At 41.0% G+C, this 15,666-nt stretch overlaps 2 protein-coding genes and 1 pseudogene across 2 annotated transcripts in view; 2 read left to right on the top strand and 1 right to left on the bottom strand.

The window, feature by feature from the left end:
• The window catches only part of CTNNA3 (catenin alpha 3), a 544,761-nt gene that overhangs the window by 172,755 nt on the left and 356,340 nt on the right, over positions 1–15,666 (top strand). The window lies entirely within an intron of this gene.
• Positions 1–15,666, bottom strand: part of LRRTM3 (leucine rich repeat transmembrane neuronal 3) — a 94,022-nt gene that overhangs the window by 33,824 nt on the left and 44,532 nt on the right.
• The window catches only part of LOC148685612 (uncharacterized), a 35,434-nt pseudogene continuing 22,777 nt past the window's right edge, over positions 3,010–15,666 (top strand).

Raw genomic sequence — 15,666 nt, 5'->3', positions numbered from 1 at the left:
ATTTAGCATTGGTATGACCCTAGTATTCCTTAGACAGGGCAACTCGGGGCTTCCTTAATACAGTGCCCATAGAAGACCAAACAACACATTTCATTAGTTTTGTATTTTGCTCTTGTGTATACAAGATTTTTCTTTTCACAAATCACGGGCTCTTTGCTTATTATTTCTGAAAAGAAAAATATTGTACTTGAGGGTAAAATATATCCTTAGTTTGGCCTTCAGTGTGTTGAGAAAGCCCTATGGAATTCTTCCCCAATTAACAATGATGCATTCGAAGAGCGTGCCTAGGGGTCAGAGTAGACACAAAGAAGCTAATGTGTCCACATCATTCAGAGTGGGGGAAGGTTTTATTTTAATAGTGAAATGAGCTATAACTGAGTGGTTTGCATGCTTGTGGTCCCGGGCATTTCTAGTTAACAGAGTCTGGTAGCAAGTAATGGGGAAGTTACTGTGCTTTCATACCTTGGAGTGCAGCTGCCAATCAAAGTGAACTTTACTGGTCTAATTGGACAAGCAGCCATACCGTAGTATAAGGCAGTTTACTAGGGTCATATGAGTACACATGAGAGAGATGCTGAACCCGAGCCCCACCACTTCCTACTTCCTCTCTCAATCTTGGATCAATGTTCTGGGGTGTGGTAAAATGTGGTAATGATGAAAGCTTCCGTGTCATCCTCCTTATATGAACATATGTATCTTGGAGGATAGGCACATGAAAAGAAACCTTTGACTGCACTATTGGATCTAGTTTGGCTCTAAAATGAAGGGTGTAAATGAAAGAGTTTATTCCAGAATTTATTCTGTGGAGATGGTGGTTGCTGTGGAAATTCATTTTGCTTTTTAAAACATAGAAAGGAAGGTGCACCTCAGGAAAAATGTCTTTTGAAAAGAAGCCTACTTTGCATCATAAAACAGAGCAATGTTTCCCACTCGTATGATATAATACAAATTTTATTGTATGGTCACAGATCCGGTAATCCAAATCATATTTATTAAAAAAAGATGCAATGTAAGGGGTTTATTTTATCAACTGCTCCTTTATCAAGTTCTGTTGCTTGCTCAGACAGCCCATATAACGACAGGGTCATAAACTTGATCTTGCAGAGTCTAAGAATATTGCCAAATTCACAAAGTCTTTTGAGTTCAGACACATACATCTCTCTCGCAGTATTACCTCTCTCACAGTTTTTTCCCCCAGAGTTTGCTATAGGTTGCAAAATCATTTTTGTTTTCTCTTGAACCTTGCTCTTAGGTTCTCTAGCTGTGCTGCGGAAGCTACTGTTGCTTTTGGGGGAAAATAGACACCTATGTCCAAGTGTGCATCTATGTTTTCCTTGCCCAAAGGGAAATTACTGACTCTACCACGCTTTTTAAAAGCACTCTTGCATCACAACAAGTCACAGTGGAACAATTGCCCTGGGAGGGGCTGGGATATAAGCATTTCAGTAGGAAAAATATCCACAACCCACAATTCTTTGTGATTTTTTTAATACCTTCTTTTTCTACTTCTGATAGCATGCAATAATAATCTTTCGATCAACAGCTTCTGCATTGATTACGGATATGAAAGAGAAACAAGGTACAATAATGCAGAGTACAGAAGGAAACAAACTTGGCTTCAGCTTTTTGGCCTTCTCTTTCTACTTAATAAATGCACAGGAAATATCAGAGCCAGACCATAGTCACCTACACCCACACAATGATGATTTATCCTTTATGGCACATTTGCTTCAGCAGCCCACTTACAATATATAATACACTTGAAGGCCAAACTTGTTCACACTGGCTTGGTGCTGACCAGCAGTTTTCTGCAGTTGCTGATCAAGTCCTGCTTCTTGATAAATCTGCCTTTTGGTTTATAGGCACACACACCTTATATGGCAATAAAACAAGCACGTTCATTAACTGCTTGAGCAGTGGAAGAGTGTAGATGCTTGGCATTATTTTCCACATTCAAGCTTCAGTGCTGGAAACTGCAGTGTCTCCTAAGCTTGACTGCTAGCAGACATTGACACTCCTGCACCAGCCTTGAGCAGAAATCCCTGTGCAGTGCAGAAATGATGTGCAATTGGTTTTCAAGGTGGTGGTGGTAGAAACCTGTAACTAGTGGGGTCATCTTATGCCACATCTTAAGGGCTCAGGAGTCTCTCCAACCCCCTTCCCTGGACTCAATGCTAGCAGTGAAGTAGTTAGAGCAGAAAATACATGTGTACTCTGTATCCCTGGGGCCTCTTTTAAAGGACTCACCCTGTATCAAACTGGTCTAGGTAACAGGACATAAATGACAATTGCAAGTGCATTCACGGCATGTTCATGGCAAGCACAGTTTTGGTTTTATTTATTTTTAATGCATGCACTCAGGTAAACCATGTCTGGGGCAAGGAATGCTTGCCCCCAAGCAAACTTATACAGGGTCCAAGCATCATTTTCGAGGCCTATTATGAACTTGTAACACCCCCCCCCATCTTCCACAATCACATTCTGCACATGCAGTCTTATGAGTCATGAAAGAAAGAAAATTTTTAATACTTGCATGTTCTACAGTTCTCAATTAAAATATGACTCATACAGAGGCGGTTCTATCATATCCCAATCCCCTCCTCTTTTTGCCTTTTTTGTTTAACATAATATGTAGACTGAAGAAGAGTCAGGCAAAGCTTTCTGGCTATTTTGCAACTTTGGTTGGTCCATATAAAGGTATATTTTTGTTTCTTACTCTAATGGACAATCACATTTGCAAAATAAACCATTTCACTTTACAGCTTTACTTAATCTGGCTTTTTCCATTGCAAAATCATGAATTACCCATTATGTTTTAGGCCTTTGAAAAAACATGAATCCAGAAGTGTAGCACTCCTGCTGATGTGGACAGATTCCTCCGAGCCGGTAGGCCCACCACTTGCCTCCTCGACCTGTGCCCGTATTGGCTGATTAGAGCATGTCCAGATGTTGTGCGGGTCCCCCTGGTTGAAATCATCAATTTGTCCCTTGGCACGGGGACATTCCCAGAGGAGCTGAAGGAAGCAGTGGTGTTTCAGCTCTTAAAGAAAACTTCATTAGATCCTTTAGATCTAGCCAATTACTGCCCAGTTTCGAATCTTCCATATCTGGGTATGATAATTGAGAGAGCGGTTGCTGAACAGCTTGGTAGGTTTCTGGAGGAAACATCGGCTCTAGATCCACTCCACTCAGGTTTTTGTCCTGGTTTTGGGACCGAGATGGCTCTGGTCGCCTAAACAGATTATCTCTTTAGATAACTGGACCAAGGCGGGTTGGGACTGCTGATTCTTTTAGATTTGTCGGCAGCCTTTGACATGGTCGTTCACGATCTTCTGGACCACTGCTTTGCCGACGTGGGGATTCAGAGCACAGCCTGACAATGGCTGCACTCCTTCATCTCTGGTCGGGGGCAGAGAGTGGCACTAGGGAGGGAGATGTTGTCATGTCACTCCTTGGTGTGTGGAGTGCAGCAGGGCGCAATTCTTTCCCTGATGCTTTTCAACATCTTTATGCGCCCCCTCGGCCAGATTGTCTGGAGATTTGGGCTGGGTTGTCACCAATATGCTGATGACACTCAGCTCTATCTGCTGATGGACAGCCACCCCGACTCGGCCCCAGACACACTGACCAGATGCTTGGAGGGTGTGGCTGGATGGCTTTGTGGGAGCCGACTGGAATTAAATCCTTCAAAGACAGAGGTCCTCTGGCTGGGTTGGGATGGTATAGGATTGGGGTACCAACTCCCTTCTCTTGCGGGGGCTCAATTAGTGCCAATGCCTTCCATTAAGAGTTTGGGTGTAATCCTTGATGCCTCCCTTTTCATGGAGGCGCAGGTTGCAGCAACAGTCAAGTCGACATTTTTCCATCTTCGCCATATCAAGCAGTTGGTCCCTTACCTTTCCTGCCCTGACCTGGCCACAGTGATCCATGCGATGGTCACCTCTAGGCTTGACTACTGTAACTTGCTCTACACAGGGCTGCCCTTGAAACTGTCCCAGAAACTCCAGCAGGGTCCTTGTCATGGGAGCATATTCACCCAGTGCTCTACCAGCTGCACTGGCTCCTGGTGGAGTATCGGGTCAGGTTTAAGGTGCTGATTCTGACCTTTAAAGCCCTATGTGGCCTAGGACCCTCTTATCTATGGGACCGCCTCTCCTGGTATGTCCCACAGAGGACATGAATAATAATAGCTTAAGGGACCCGGGCCCCAAAGAAGCCAGATTATCCTCCACCAGGGCCAGGGCTTTTTCAGTGATGGCTCCGACCTGGTGGAATGCTCTGTCCCACGAGGCTAGGGCCGTGCAGGACTTGATCCCCTTCTGCAGGGCCTGTAAGACAGAGCTATTCTGCCTGGCCTTCAATTTGAATTAGCCTGATCCTCCATTCCCTTTTCCCTTTCCTTTTTCTATGAAGAAACCCTTTTGGGACCCCACATTTAAACTCTTCCCTGGTCTCCTTGCTGGCCCTAGCAGGACCAAACTTAGCCAGTTAGCCCTGGCAATTACTTGATGTTTACTAAACTGGGTTTCCCCCCAAAAAATGACCCTGATTTTTTTTAATTTTATTGACATGGATGCTATACTTACGTTGTGTTTTTAAGCTGTTTTTAAAGTCGCTTTTAATTAGTGTTTCATATTTGCTGTTAGCCGCTCTGAGCCCGGTTTTCAAATCGGGAAGGGCGTGGTATAAATAAAAATTTAAAATTATTTATTACTTCTTGAACATTCTTCTGAATGCTAGTGCTAGTCATGCTAGTGGTAATATTACCTGACTGTCTTCTGAAAGCGCTACGTTGTTGTCTCATGATGCACCTAGCAGCTTTTCTTCATCATTGGTTGCCACAGACACTGTCTCTATATTGAAATCATTTTCATCTTGAATTTATTTATCTATTTCCCTAGCATACTGCCTGATCTAGACTGCAGAAAATGTTTGGACTTCTTCAGATTACCTGTTTTTAAAGCAGTTATTCTGATTGTCTTGTGCAAAGCTTAAGCAGTTTTACAATCAATGCTCACTGTAATTTAAGTGCTCATTCTGATTTGTTTGTAGGGAGGTTATACGACAGTGAGTTTTCATCTTCATTGCTTGCATGGAGGTGATATGTCGTCCCATCAATCATTTGTCCCACACTTTTTAGTGCATTTCTTTACCAATGTCCTAACCTTAGAAAGGCAATTTATTTTTTTAAAAAGTGGATTTGCTGTGCAAGTGTGCTCTAATTCAGTTTAAATGTGCAGACCTAAATTTCTAGAATGTGATTTAATACCTCCCACAAAGTACTAACAGCCTGGAGGTGACCCTTGTCTGTTTTGAAAAAATGACAGGATTTATTGGTATTCTTTTGCTTCTTTTTTCCTTTGTTTAACCACCTTACACATTTCTGGCTGCCTGATTTGTACGTAAAGCCAGACATGGTAGTTTGAAGTCTGTGTCACAGAGTGAACTAGACATTTACTTACATATAATTTTGGCCTGTAATTCCTATCAGCAGCACTCCCTCCCACTGTTCCTGGGATCGGTTATGGTGCTTTCTACATCCCACCAGGTGCTCTTCCCTTTGGGTTATGCACAAGGAGCCATAGGAATGGCAGCTCTTGAGTAGGTGAGGAAGCATGCCACATAGGGAAACACAAATCTCTCTTGGTTCACAAACTACCATGCCCTAGATTAATCCCACAAGCAGACAAACCCTTTTCTAGGGAAGGGTCGGGACCAGCAACTCAGAATGTTGTGTCCCCTGACTGAAACCTTGGAGAGCTCTGCTAAGTGTAGACATCACTGAACTTGATTCACCAATGGTCTGACTCAATATTAGATGGCTTCCAATATTGGCAAAGGCAAACCTAGTGATTCTTGCCATAGACACAATCATGGGAGTGCCTGTTTACAAGCATGTTCTCTCCCCTGTGCTACCATAACTGTTGTGTTAGAAAGTCACCAGCAAATCATTCTTCAAATTACCGTACACAGTGAATCTTGCCCTACTTTTTTTGACTGGCAAGCAGTAGACAGCACACTTCATTTCCCTGTCACTAAACAAGTTTAGGTCATAAAAAGGTCTACTTATTTGAACAAAATCAAAGCAAACCTGCTTATGAAGTTATGATCAAAGTGAAATATGGCTGCAGGTGTTTTCTTTTTAAATTAAAGGATCAGCACTATGATAAATAATGTACATTCATCTCTAGCCCAAATCATCTCTTCATTTCTTTGCTCTTTTCAAAATTTACAAATCCATAGAAAATGAAAGCAAATGAATTCTCATATGTTGGTTAGGATACCAATACATACACAGTTATGGTGTGCATGTCAAATAAGTTCTGTTTTCTACAAAGGCAACTTACTGCACAGTATAATGGCAATTTATTTAAAATTACAACAGTCAAAATCTATTCAGTTCAGAGCTGTACTTCAGGACCTGTGGGGTTCCAAGGCAGTGGATTATTTTAACACAAGTTACAGTCATTAGCTGCTATTCAGCCTGCATTTTTGATCCTATGAAAATGGATAAATTTGGAGTTTTATACCCTGACCAGTTTTGGCAAAAAGGAACCATATGCAATGGAGGATATTTTTTTTATGTAATAAAGGATCCTCTGTGTTTGTACTGCATTACCATCTGCTTTCAAAGTGTGTCTTTTTTGCCTCTTACATGCTAACAGAGAATGATGAATTATGCTGAGTCAGTGCTTGATCAATAGCCAGACAACTATGGATGAGTAATTGACGTGGGTGCCAAGCCATCAAGTTAAATTTCCTCCATGCTTCAGTCCTTAATGAAACTGTAATAATTCCCGCCCCCTGCTGTTGTCATGCTGTCATCTCCAAAGATTTTTTCCCCTGTTGACTTACTTCCATGTCATCAGCATTGAGGGGAATGGAACAGTACTCTCTCACTTCACTAACACAATTACAAGGAACCTGATTGGAAGAAATAACTTTGTATCAATATTTTTATTACTATTTTTATTCGATTATATACCTCTATTTATCAAAAGATCTCAGGGCAGTGTAAAACATTAGAAACACATTGCAAAACATCAATGATAAAACATAACATAAAAGCATGGAAAATAATCTCTGGTATGTTTTATTATGCCTGATCTATGTTGAACATGAACTTTCTTCTGAGAGAGACCAAAAAGCCATCCTTTTCCAGTTTTTGTAGGAACAGATTTGAAAAAGTTCATCTCTGAAAGTGGTCAAAACATATTTACTTGGAAGTAAGTCCATTTCATTACCAGTTTCTTCAAAGTAAATATGTGTAGGATTTGAAGTTAAGGGATGTCATGCTCTTCTGATTGCTCTGCGAGTGCAAGCATTCCTGCTTGCAAAGTCAAGTGATCTTCCCTCTCCTCCCCCATGTACTGTTCCGGGAGTTCTTCTTGTGTTTCTGAGCAGATTTGGGGGAGAGGTGGGAAAGTGCCATTGCACCAGTGGGAGCCCTTGTGTTGGCTTCTACAAGAATTAAATTTGATTCGTTTAATTCAGGCCTATGTGTTGATGCACACTACTAAAAAGGTTGAACCTAACTCATAAGCAAGATCACATTATACTTTATAGTTATGTAGCATAGTTTAACGGCTTGCTAACATTTTTGCCATTCCTGGACATTTCCCCCATTTTCTCAGGATGGGTGATTGATTGTGTGTGTGTGTGTGTGTGTCTGCACGCGCAAGGCCACATGAGAAGGTGACAACCTCTTTCCCCCTGAACCCAGCTAAGTTTTCCAAATTCAGGAAAAAGCTCACCTAAGAGTTTCTACAAGTATTGAAACAGTAGAGCATTGTAGTACAATAGCTTCTTCATTGCCTCAAGGGTATTTTTCATTGCTCTGATATGTCATGTGTCTCTTACAATTTGTTGGGTCCTAGGACCTTTCAGTGCATTTATGGAGGGCTTTGTGAGTTTGGTGAATGCAGAAAATATATATTTTAACAGTTCTGGCTTTGAGCTACTTCATATGTGATGACATTTCTACAAAGAAAAGTCTCCCAGGTAGGATATAACATGAGTTTGTGTGTAAGAAATGTCATCAGGAAGTTGAACTCCTTCTCTTTTATTTCCTTTGCTCACTATTGTATCTTATCTTTAGCTTGTAAGTTGATGGGCAGTATCTGTTTTAGTTTTAATTTTTGTATTGCACCTAGCCTTTTGGTCCTTTATAAATAAGAATGTGTGATAATCACAGACATTTTCCCCCAGATTGCATTAAGGCCTCATTGTAGCATACTCCTTTGTGGACTAGGAACCACTTCGTCAGCAATGAAAGCTGAAACAGCTGCTGGGTGAAAATTTTGCAGCTTTTGGGGCACTTTAAGGGATCTGTGTACAAATCAAAGTGGCCTGGGAAGAGGTTGAGGGGCGGGGAGAGCTTTGCTGTTTCCAGAGTGTAGATCCTTTGTATCAGACCTATACACATATAGCTTGTACACATAATAGACTGTGCACAAGGTGCAACTCATATATGAAAGTCAGATGGGAGGGTCAGAAGATGCAATTCCACTTTCACCTCCAGGAGTTCACTGATATGTTGCATATCATGAAGACAGCTTATATCATTCTTATTCAAAAGGGAAGAGCTTCTTGGGGTGGGGGAATGTATAAGAAGAAGTTCAGATATCACACACACGCATTCACTGTATGCCAGAATAGTAAATTAGCCTACAACTCTGATTAATGCCTCTTTTGAATTAAAGTTGACAGAGCAGTGACTGGCAAAATCTAGCCAGAGATGTATTGTAAATCTTGCTAATCCAGTGACCTTCACTGTCTTTAATTACCACAGCTTTATATATTTTCATTATCTGGTGTGGGTGTGGGCAGAGCACAGCAGTAGCATACCATCAGAGACACTCAATAAGTTGATGAGTTTAATTCTCTAGTTAAGGGCCCTATACTGAAGATCCCAAATAAGGCAGTGCTGTATGTTTAGAGTGTTTTAGCAAGCTGAAATGATTACAGATATAGTATAGGCATGTTTAACATGCATAAATACAATTACACACATGCCTGGCTCTGGTGGCAGCTGCTGCCTTCTGGGCGACGGTTGCAGCTGAGGAGGGTGCAAGACAATGGCAGAGGGGAAGATGAGGGAGGCAGACAGAGAAAGAAGAAACCTGGCCCACTAGGCTTTGAGACCAGCAGGGAAGTGGCATTGGGGGAGAGATGAAGATGGAAGGAAGGAGGAGTGAGGCAGACAGAGGGAGATGAAGGCAAAAGATAAAGGCTGGAATGAAGCTGCAGATTCTGCATGTCTTTCCCTGTGTCTGCTTCTCTCTTCCTGCCTTCTAACTTTCTCTCTTTTCCCCAACACTTCCCCGTTAGTCTCACAGCTAAGGGAGCTAAGTTTCGTATTCCTCTGGAATGGAACCCCTGTGTGTGATGCAATGACACTGTATTTTTATTTTTGCACTGTATTTATTGTTGCAGTCATGTGGCAATTGCTGATCTCACAGTAGCGTGAACATACTAATTCCAATTGTCAGGTGGAGAGATGTCAGGTAGAGACTTAGCCAACACAATACTATGAAGATCTGGCTAAATTATAGAGAGACCGATCAAAGAAAGCTCCTTGCATCAATAGATAAGCATTGAAGACCTGCCTATTCACTGCTGCCTTTAACTGAGACCGTCATTAGCTTATGTGTTATAGAGCAGTTTTTTTAAACACTTTTGTATTATTGCTAATGTGGCTATATCTATATATAGCATTGCTCTTGTGTGTTTGTTGATTTGTGAGGGTGTCACCCTAATAACTTCCTAAAATACTTTAAATAAATCAAAGTCTCTTGCAGGGGTTGATTGCTGGTCTTGGGAATTGGAAGACTGCACTATGCTCTTGCTCACTATGGATTGCCTTCACCTTCTTTCCCTTCCTCTCTTGTCTTAATAAGAGTAAGAGTAACATTCATATGTAATGAGTCCAGCAGAACGAATAGATAAAGATTACTTAATCCAGAAATTTCCTTTGCTTTCAAGAATTACTATTACTGAGTGTGCTCTTCTTCCATTTCTGCCTTTTACAGTGTAATGATATGAGGTCAGAGTAACAGGCTACAAGTAGAGAAGAAGAGATGTTTCACAAATTTGATGTATCAAGGTGAATCCATTTCTTAGAATTACCATTACCTTGCTTACTCAACATTAGTTGTATTTGGGAAGCAAGCAGATTTATTACTCTCAGAAATATATCAATATTCCTCTTACACTCTCTCAAGATAATTTCTCATCTTACTGCGTTGTCTTATGGAATCAGTGTATGTATGTTAATGTAAGTTTTACTGATCTGAAAAAATATATAAAGATTTTTGGTCTACAAGAGAAAACTGAATCCTAATTGGGAAGAAAATGTTTGTATTAGTGGGAACAGAACCATTATCTCAATAATTCGTAGTGAGGATGTAAGCTTTAATTGACCATTAATAAGAATCTGTAATGTTAGTGCATGAAAAATGTACCAAAGTATTTAAAGTAACACTGCACTTGAAAATGAGGATTTGCTGGCATGCTTTGCTGTTAAAACCTTCCTTTGGTGGGTGAGAAATAGGGATGTAGTATGTAATTTCTATGAAAATGAAATATTTATATTACTGAGGAAGACCAAGGAGGTCCTTTGCAGACATTCCCACAGAGCCTAGTTAGTGCTCCAGGGTCTTGACCTTCTGGTGTTACTGCTCTATTTCTCAAAATGAGCTCTCTGGATTAAATTCCATTGCAGTTGCATATAACACTTCATGAACTAACACTATGTAATGAAGGTACCAGATATTTCAGGTTGGGAGCTGGGAGACCAGGCCCTGTTGAGAGCTCAGCTAGTTCACAATGGGTGCTTACAAGAGGTAGTGATGAGGAGCAGAACTTGGGAGAGCAGGCTATTTTGCAATACACTATTGACAATGCAAAAATGGAAAAGAGAAGAAGATGTAGGGGAAAGGTGGAGCAACCCTACTCACTTCTGGGGATCCAACAGATGATGTAGCAACTGGTTGGAAGCCTGATAATGATGGCAACAACAAACAACAACAACGACAACATCAACAATTTATTATTTATACCCCACCCATCTGGCTGGGTTTCCCCAGCCACTCTGGGCGGCTTCCATCAAAATATAAAAAATACAATAAAACATCAGACATTAAAAACTTCCCCAAACAGGGCTGCTTTCAGATGTCTTCTAAAAGTCAGATAGTTGTTTATTTCCTTGACATCTGATGGGAGGGCATTCCACTGGGTCCAGCAATAGCATAAACAATGATTTTTTAAAAACAGCATTTGAAATGATCAAAGTAATCCCATAGGGTAGGTGGGGACAAAAAGTCGTGACAGCACCATGGATAGCTCTTAGTGAACAACTTGCTCCAACAAGTGTTGGAAGTGAAGTGAAGCCTTTTGGGCCTCTGCCTCCAGCCCACCTATGCTAAGCTTCAATTCCTTGGAAAACTAGAGTCTTTTAAAGAGCCAAGCTCTGGCCTAAAGACAAGCAGTTCTCCTGCAGTCCGTAGCCCGCTGCCTGGTGTATTCTTTGCACTGATAGTAAGATAGTTTAGGACATACTCAATTCCTTAGGCCCTGAGAAGGTGCTCAAGAGGGCCTTGACTTTGATTCTATGCACCTAAGTTCTGTGGCATCTGCTTACTAATATATATAGCCAGTTGTAAGCATGCACCTGAAAGTACACTCTTAACATAATGTGTAGATTTAGCCAAACCATACTATTTTTTATTTTTTAAAAAAATCGTATCTGTATTTTACTGAGTTTTAGGTGCATCTTACCAAGTGACTAATGTGGAGCACTTGATAAAATCTCCAACTTTTATCATACATTGGGATGTGTGGCAGAAAAATCACAACAAAGCATACCATGTTAGAGAATCTTACACTGGATAAATTTGTTGTCTGTATTGGGCCACAGAGCTCCAGAGAATCACTCCAGACTGGTTAATTTAGGTTGCTCTACTACACATTCATGAATCCAGATACTGTTGTCAATTACCGGTACTCATTTCTATTACTAAACCTATAGTACAGTGAAGCTCAAAATGGTAGTTATATTTTGCTGCAGGTTCTATTACCGTAGAAATGTCATTACTGGGGATGCTGTTTTTCAGTCAGAGAAATGGAAAACAGTGTGAAAACAAGCTCAAAGAGAGACTCCCACAGAGCTTAGTATGAATTAGATAAAAAGTAAAATGGCTTCACTTCTGCAAAATGTTCTGTGTCAACAGTAAGTTTTTACACAACTGTGTTTTATTGGCAATTAAATATTTTCTTTGCAGAATCCCTTTAAGAAAGGAGTGTAGGGTCCCCATTAAAAAACTAGTGCAGGTCAAAGGGAATAGCAATTAGAATATATTTGCTCATTATTGCCACAAATATGCTAGCAAGTTATGTTGACAGAGCACAACAGCATTTTGAACAATCCACTGCTGTTCAATTTGGATGTCACCTCCAAAAATAATAAGCTTACATTCCTATGAAAACTGAAATGTGTTCATTTGTCAAAGTTAGAAACTTTCCCCCTTTTATCTTCCACATCCCTACAAATAACTGAAAAGCACCTGGTAATTATAATTCTATACTCTTAACTTTTCCATATCATGTATTGCAAGATTTAGCAGGCTGTTGAAAAATATGCTTACAAAAGTTTCGGTTCTCCCCACCCCTGAATTTTCCTTGTAAATTCTCAAACATATAGCTAAGAAAATAAAAGTCAGAAACTACATGCTGAATGAAAGAGGAAAATATTGACTATGGAAAGTTCTTTAAATGGGAGTAATCAAACTCTTGCATATTCTGTGTAGCCTGTAGTTTATGCTATAATTTCCAACACTCCAAAACTGGCAGGATGTTTGTTGCAGAATAATTGGCTCATAAAATATGGCAGGATACTCAAGGGAGTTCTATATATTGTGACTGGTGTGGAAAACACCTGTGTTTCCCGCAGCAGATATATAAAGTGTAGATGTGTTGTCTGTGTCAGTCCTTGGCCCTCCTAGCTTGTGTTAGGCCACTAAGGAGTTCAGATTGGATATAGGTAAGATGATGAACCTATTTGCCAGAGGCAAGACAAGTGGTCATGAGTGGGTTGGAGCAGGGGCGTAGGAAGATAGGGGCGGTGGGGACGGCGCACCCTGAGTGACACAATCCCAGGGGCGCCATCGCCGCTGCCCACCCCGCCCTGCCCCTGCGCACGGTGTGCCCCGCCCCAAAACGCGCCACTATGTCACTGCGCACGACATGCCCCGCCCCCAAAACATGCATCACGTCACTGCGCACGGCGCACCCAGCCCCCAAAACGCACCCCGCACCCCGCCTGCAGAACGTGCGCCACGTCACTGGGGGCAGTGCGCCTGCTCTCCGCCGCTGGGTTGGAGATCAGGTACCAGAGCAGGCAAATGTGAACTCAGCAATGAGAGAAATAATCAGTCACATCATGGAGGTTAAATACTGGACTGGTCAGGCTTTAGTGTACAGTAGCTGCTTATCTCTGGGAATAGTCACCTCCAGTGCACTAGGCAGGGAAGCTTTTGGGGGTGCTTGTTTCTTCTAGGCCATCAAGGTGTCACAAATGATATTAAGCTTAGGAAAAACCTTAATAGAAGTGTCAGGCCAATCATCATGGGAATCATAGTGGAGGGAAGAATAAATCAGTTGAGAAGGGATCAACCCTTATAAATTACTATTGCTGGAATTTATAAAGAGAACATCATTAAGGTGCCCTCTTGGTGGCACAGGATGGCCTGGAAAGTGTTTAAAATATATGAAAAGGGGTAAGGAAATTGTTGGGGCCACAATAAACTGAAAGGTAATTTTCTGCATATATAGTGGCAATGTAGTGAGGCAATCAAGTCCTGGAGGATGGTAACTGATTTAATTACAGTGTTTTCATTATAAAAGTTAATGATATGTTTGTTGAATTATGTGAAAGACTTTGAACCCTATGAAAAGCAGCACAAGGTGCTCTCCATAATGTAATAGACTTAAATAGAGCAATCCAATCTGCTGCCTTCAGAGGTTAAGATGGGGTTGAAGTTCCTCTCCACTGCTGAAGAAGATGATCACTGGTGGAGGGACCTGTCTGCTGTGGAGTCCCCTGTTATTTAAACAGTTTTTAAAAGGAGTTTATGGCTGATAATAAAACCAAAGAGCAGCTTTGGAAAGTATCCATAGAATCTTTGAAAAATGTCTGAATATTTTAAATTGCATCTGTTTTTCCTAACAGCTTTCTAATGTACTTTAAAAAATTGACACCTGTGCATACAGCTGAAATAGCTAATTTCAGTTATGATCTTAGCCAGATCATTGCTTATAGTGATGCTTAGTTTCATTCCTTTCATTCTAAATCTAGAGCTTTGTTTCTGAAGTACAAGAAATAGCCATAACACCTGTGTGCTGGGCTGCAACTTCCTCTGGGGGTGAATTCATATATTATGATAATCACATAGTAATTATAGTTATTACTCAATATTCTAAATGCAAAACTTCTATGACAGAGTGAGTCATGAAATTATTATTACCTTAGATACATTCCAAAAAGATCATTTGCATGCACACATGAATGCTTCCATGCTACATTGAAATTTGCCCTGCCCCTCTTTTTGGCAGTACAGTGTTGTCACTAGAGTTTAGGACTTAGACAAAGATGAAAGCATGGTTTAAATCCCTGGTCACCTATGAAGCTCACTGGATTATTTTGGGCCATTCAATCTCTCTCATTTTAACCTAAAATCCTTGAGAATGTGAGATTAATCTCATGTACATTGCCCCTAGCTCTTGGGAGGAAGGGTAGTAAATAATAATAATAATAATAATAATGCATGTGTATCATACTCCAACAATCTCACATGCATTCACGTACACTTTCCCCTGACATATACATTTTTGTACTCATTATTTGGTTGGAGAACTACACTGAAAAATGGAGAAGAACAGGTTGTGAAGGATAGGTGTACTTTGGTCCATGTATTATTTGGGGTAACTGCAGCTTCTGTAGATTCACATTAAAATGTGAACCAAACTCAATTTCTCCCCCATCCCTACATAGAAACATCTTTTGAAATCAGCATGTTTCAAATACAGATTGTCACATTGTATTTAAGATGTGGGACTGTGTTTATTGTGATGGTGGCAGTGGGTAGGTGGGGGGTGGGGTGGAGAGTTTAAGCTCAGTTGAGTGCATGCACCTGACTTTGGCATTCTCTGGATTGCAGTATTTACTTCATCTCAGGTGAGTTCTATGAAATGTGAGCAAAGCTAGGGGAAGATAAGGGTCAAAGGATTCATCCACACTTTTGTTTGACCTGTATTTTGATTGTATCATGTACCGATTAATTCCCCTGGGTCTGAGAGCTTTTCTTATTTTTCTGCATCTGTGCCCTTAGAACAGTGGTTCCCAACAGGTGGTCCGGGGACCCCCAGGGGTCCGCGAGCTATGCCAGAGGGGTCCGCAAGATGCTATTAGAATAAAAAATATATTAAATATATTTCGTATGATAACAGATTTTTGTTTTGGCCGCTTCCTGCATGAGCAGAGTCTAGCGCAAAACTAGAATTAAATAGAGGCAGTAGTTCTGCTGTATGCCGTTAGGTGGTGCTTTACAAACACTACTGTTTTGCAAAGAGGCAGCACACACATTCTACTAACGCTCACCTCTCCAAGAT

This window comes from Zootoca vivipara, chromosome 5 (genome assembly GCF_965207765.1).
Source record: "Zootoca vivipara chromosome 5, rZooViv2.hap1.1, whole genome shotgun sequence".
In the NCBI taxonomy this organism is placed as follows: Eukaryota; Metazoa; Chordata; class Lepidosauria; order Squamata; family Lacertidae; genus Zootoca; species Zootoca vivipara.
The sequence above is the reverse complement of the archived record's forward strand: the minus strand, read 5'-3'. Positions and strand labels throughout refer to the sequence as shown.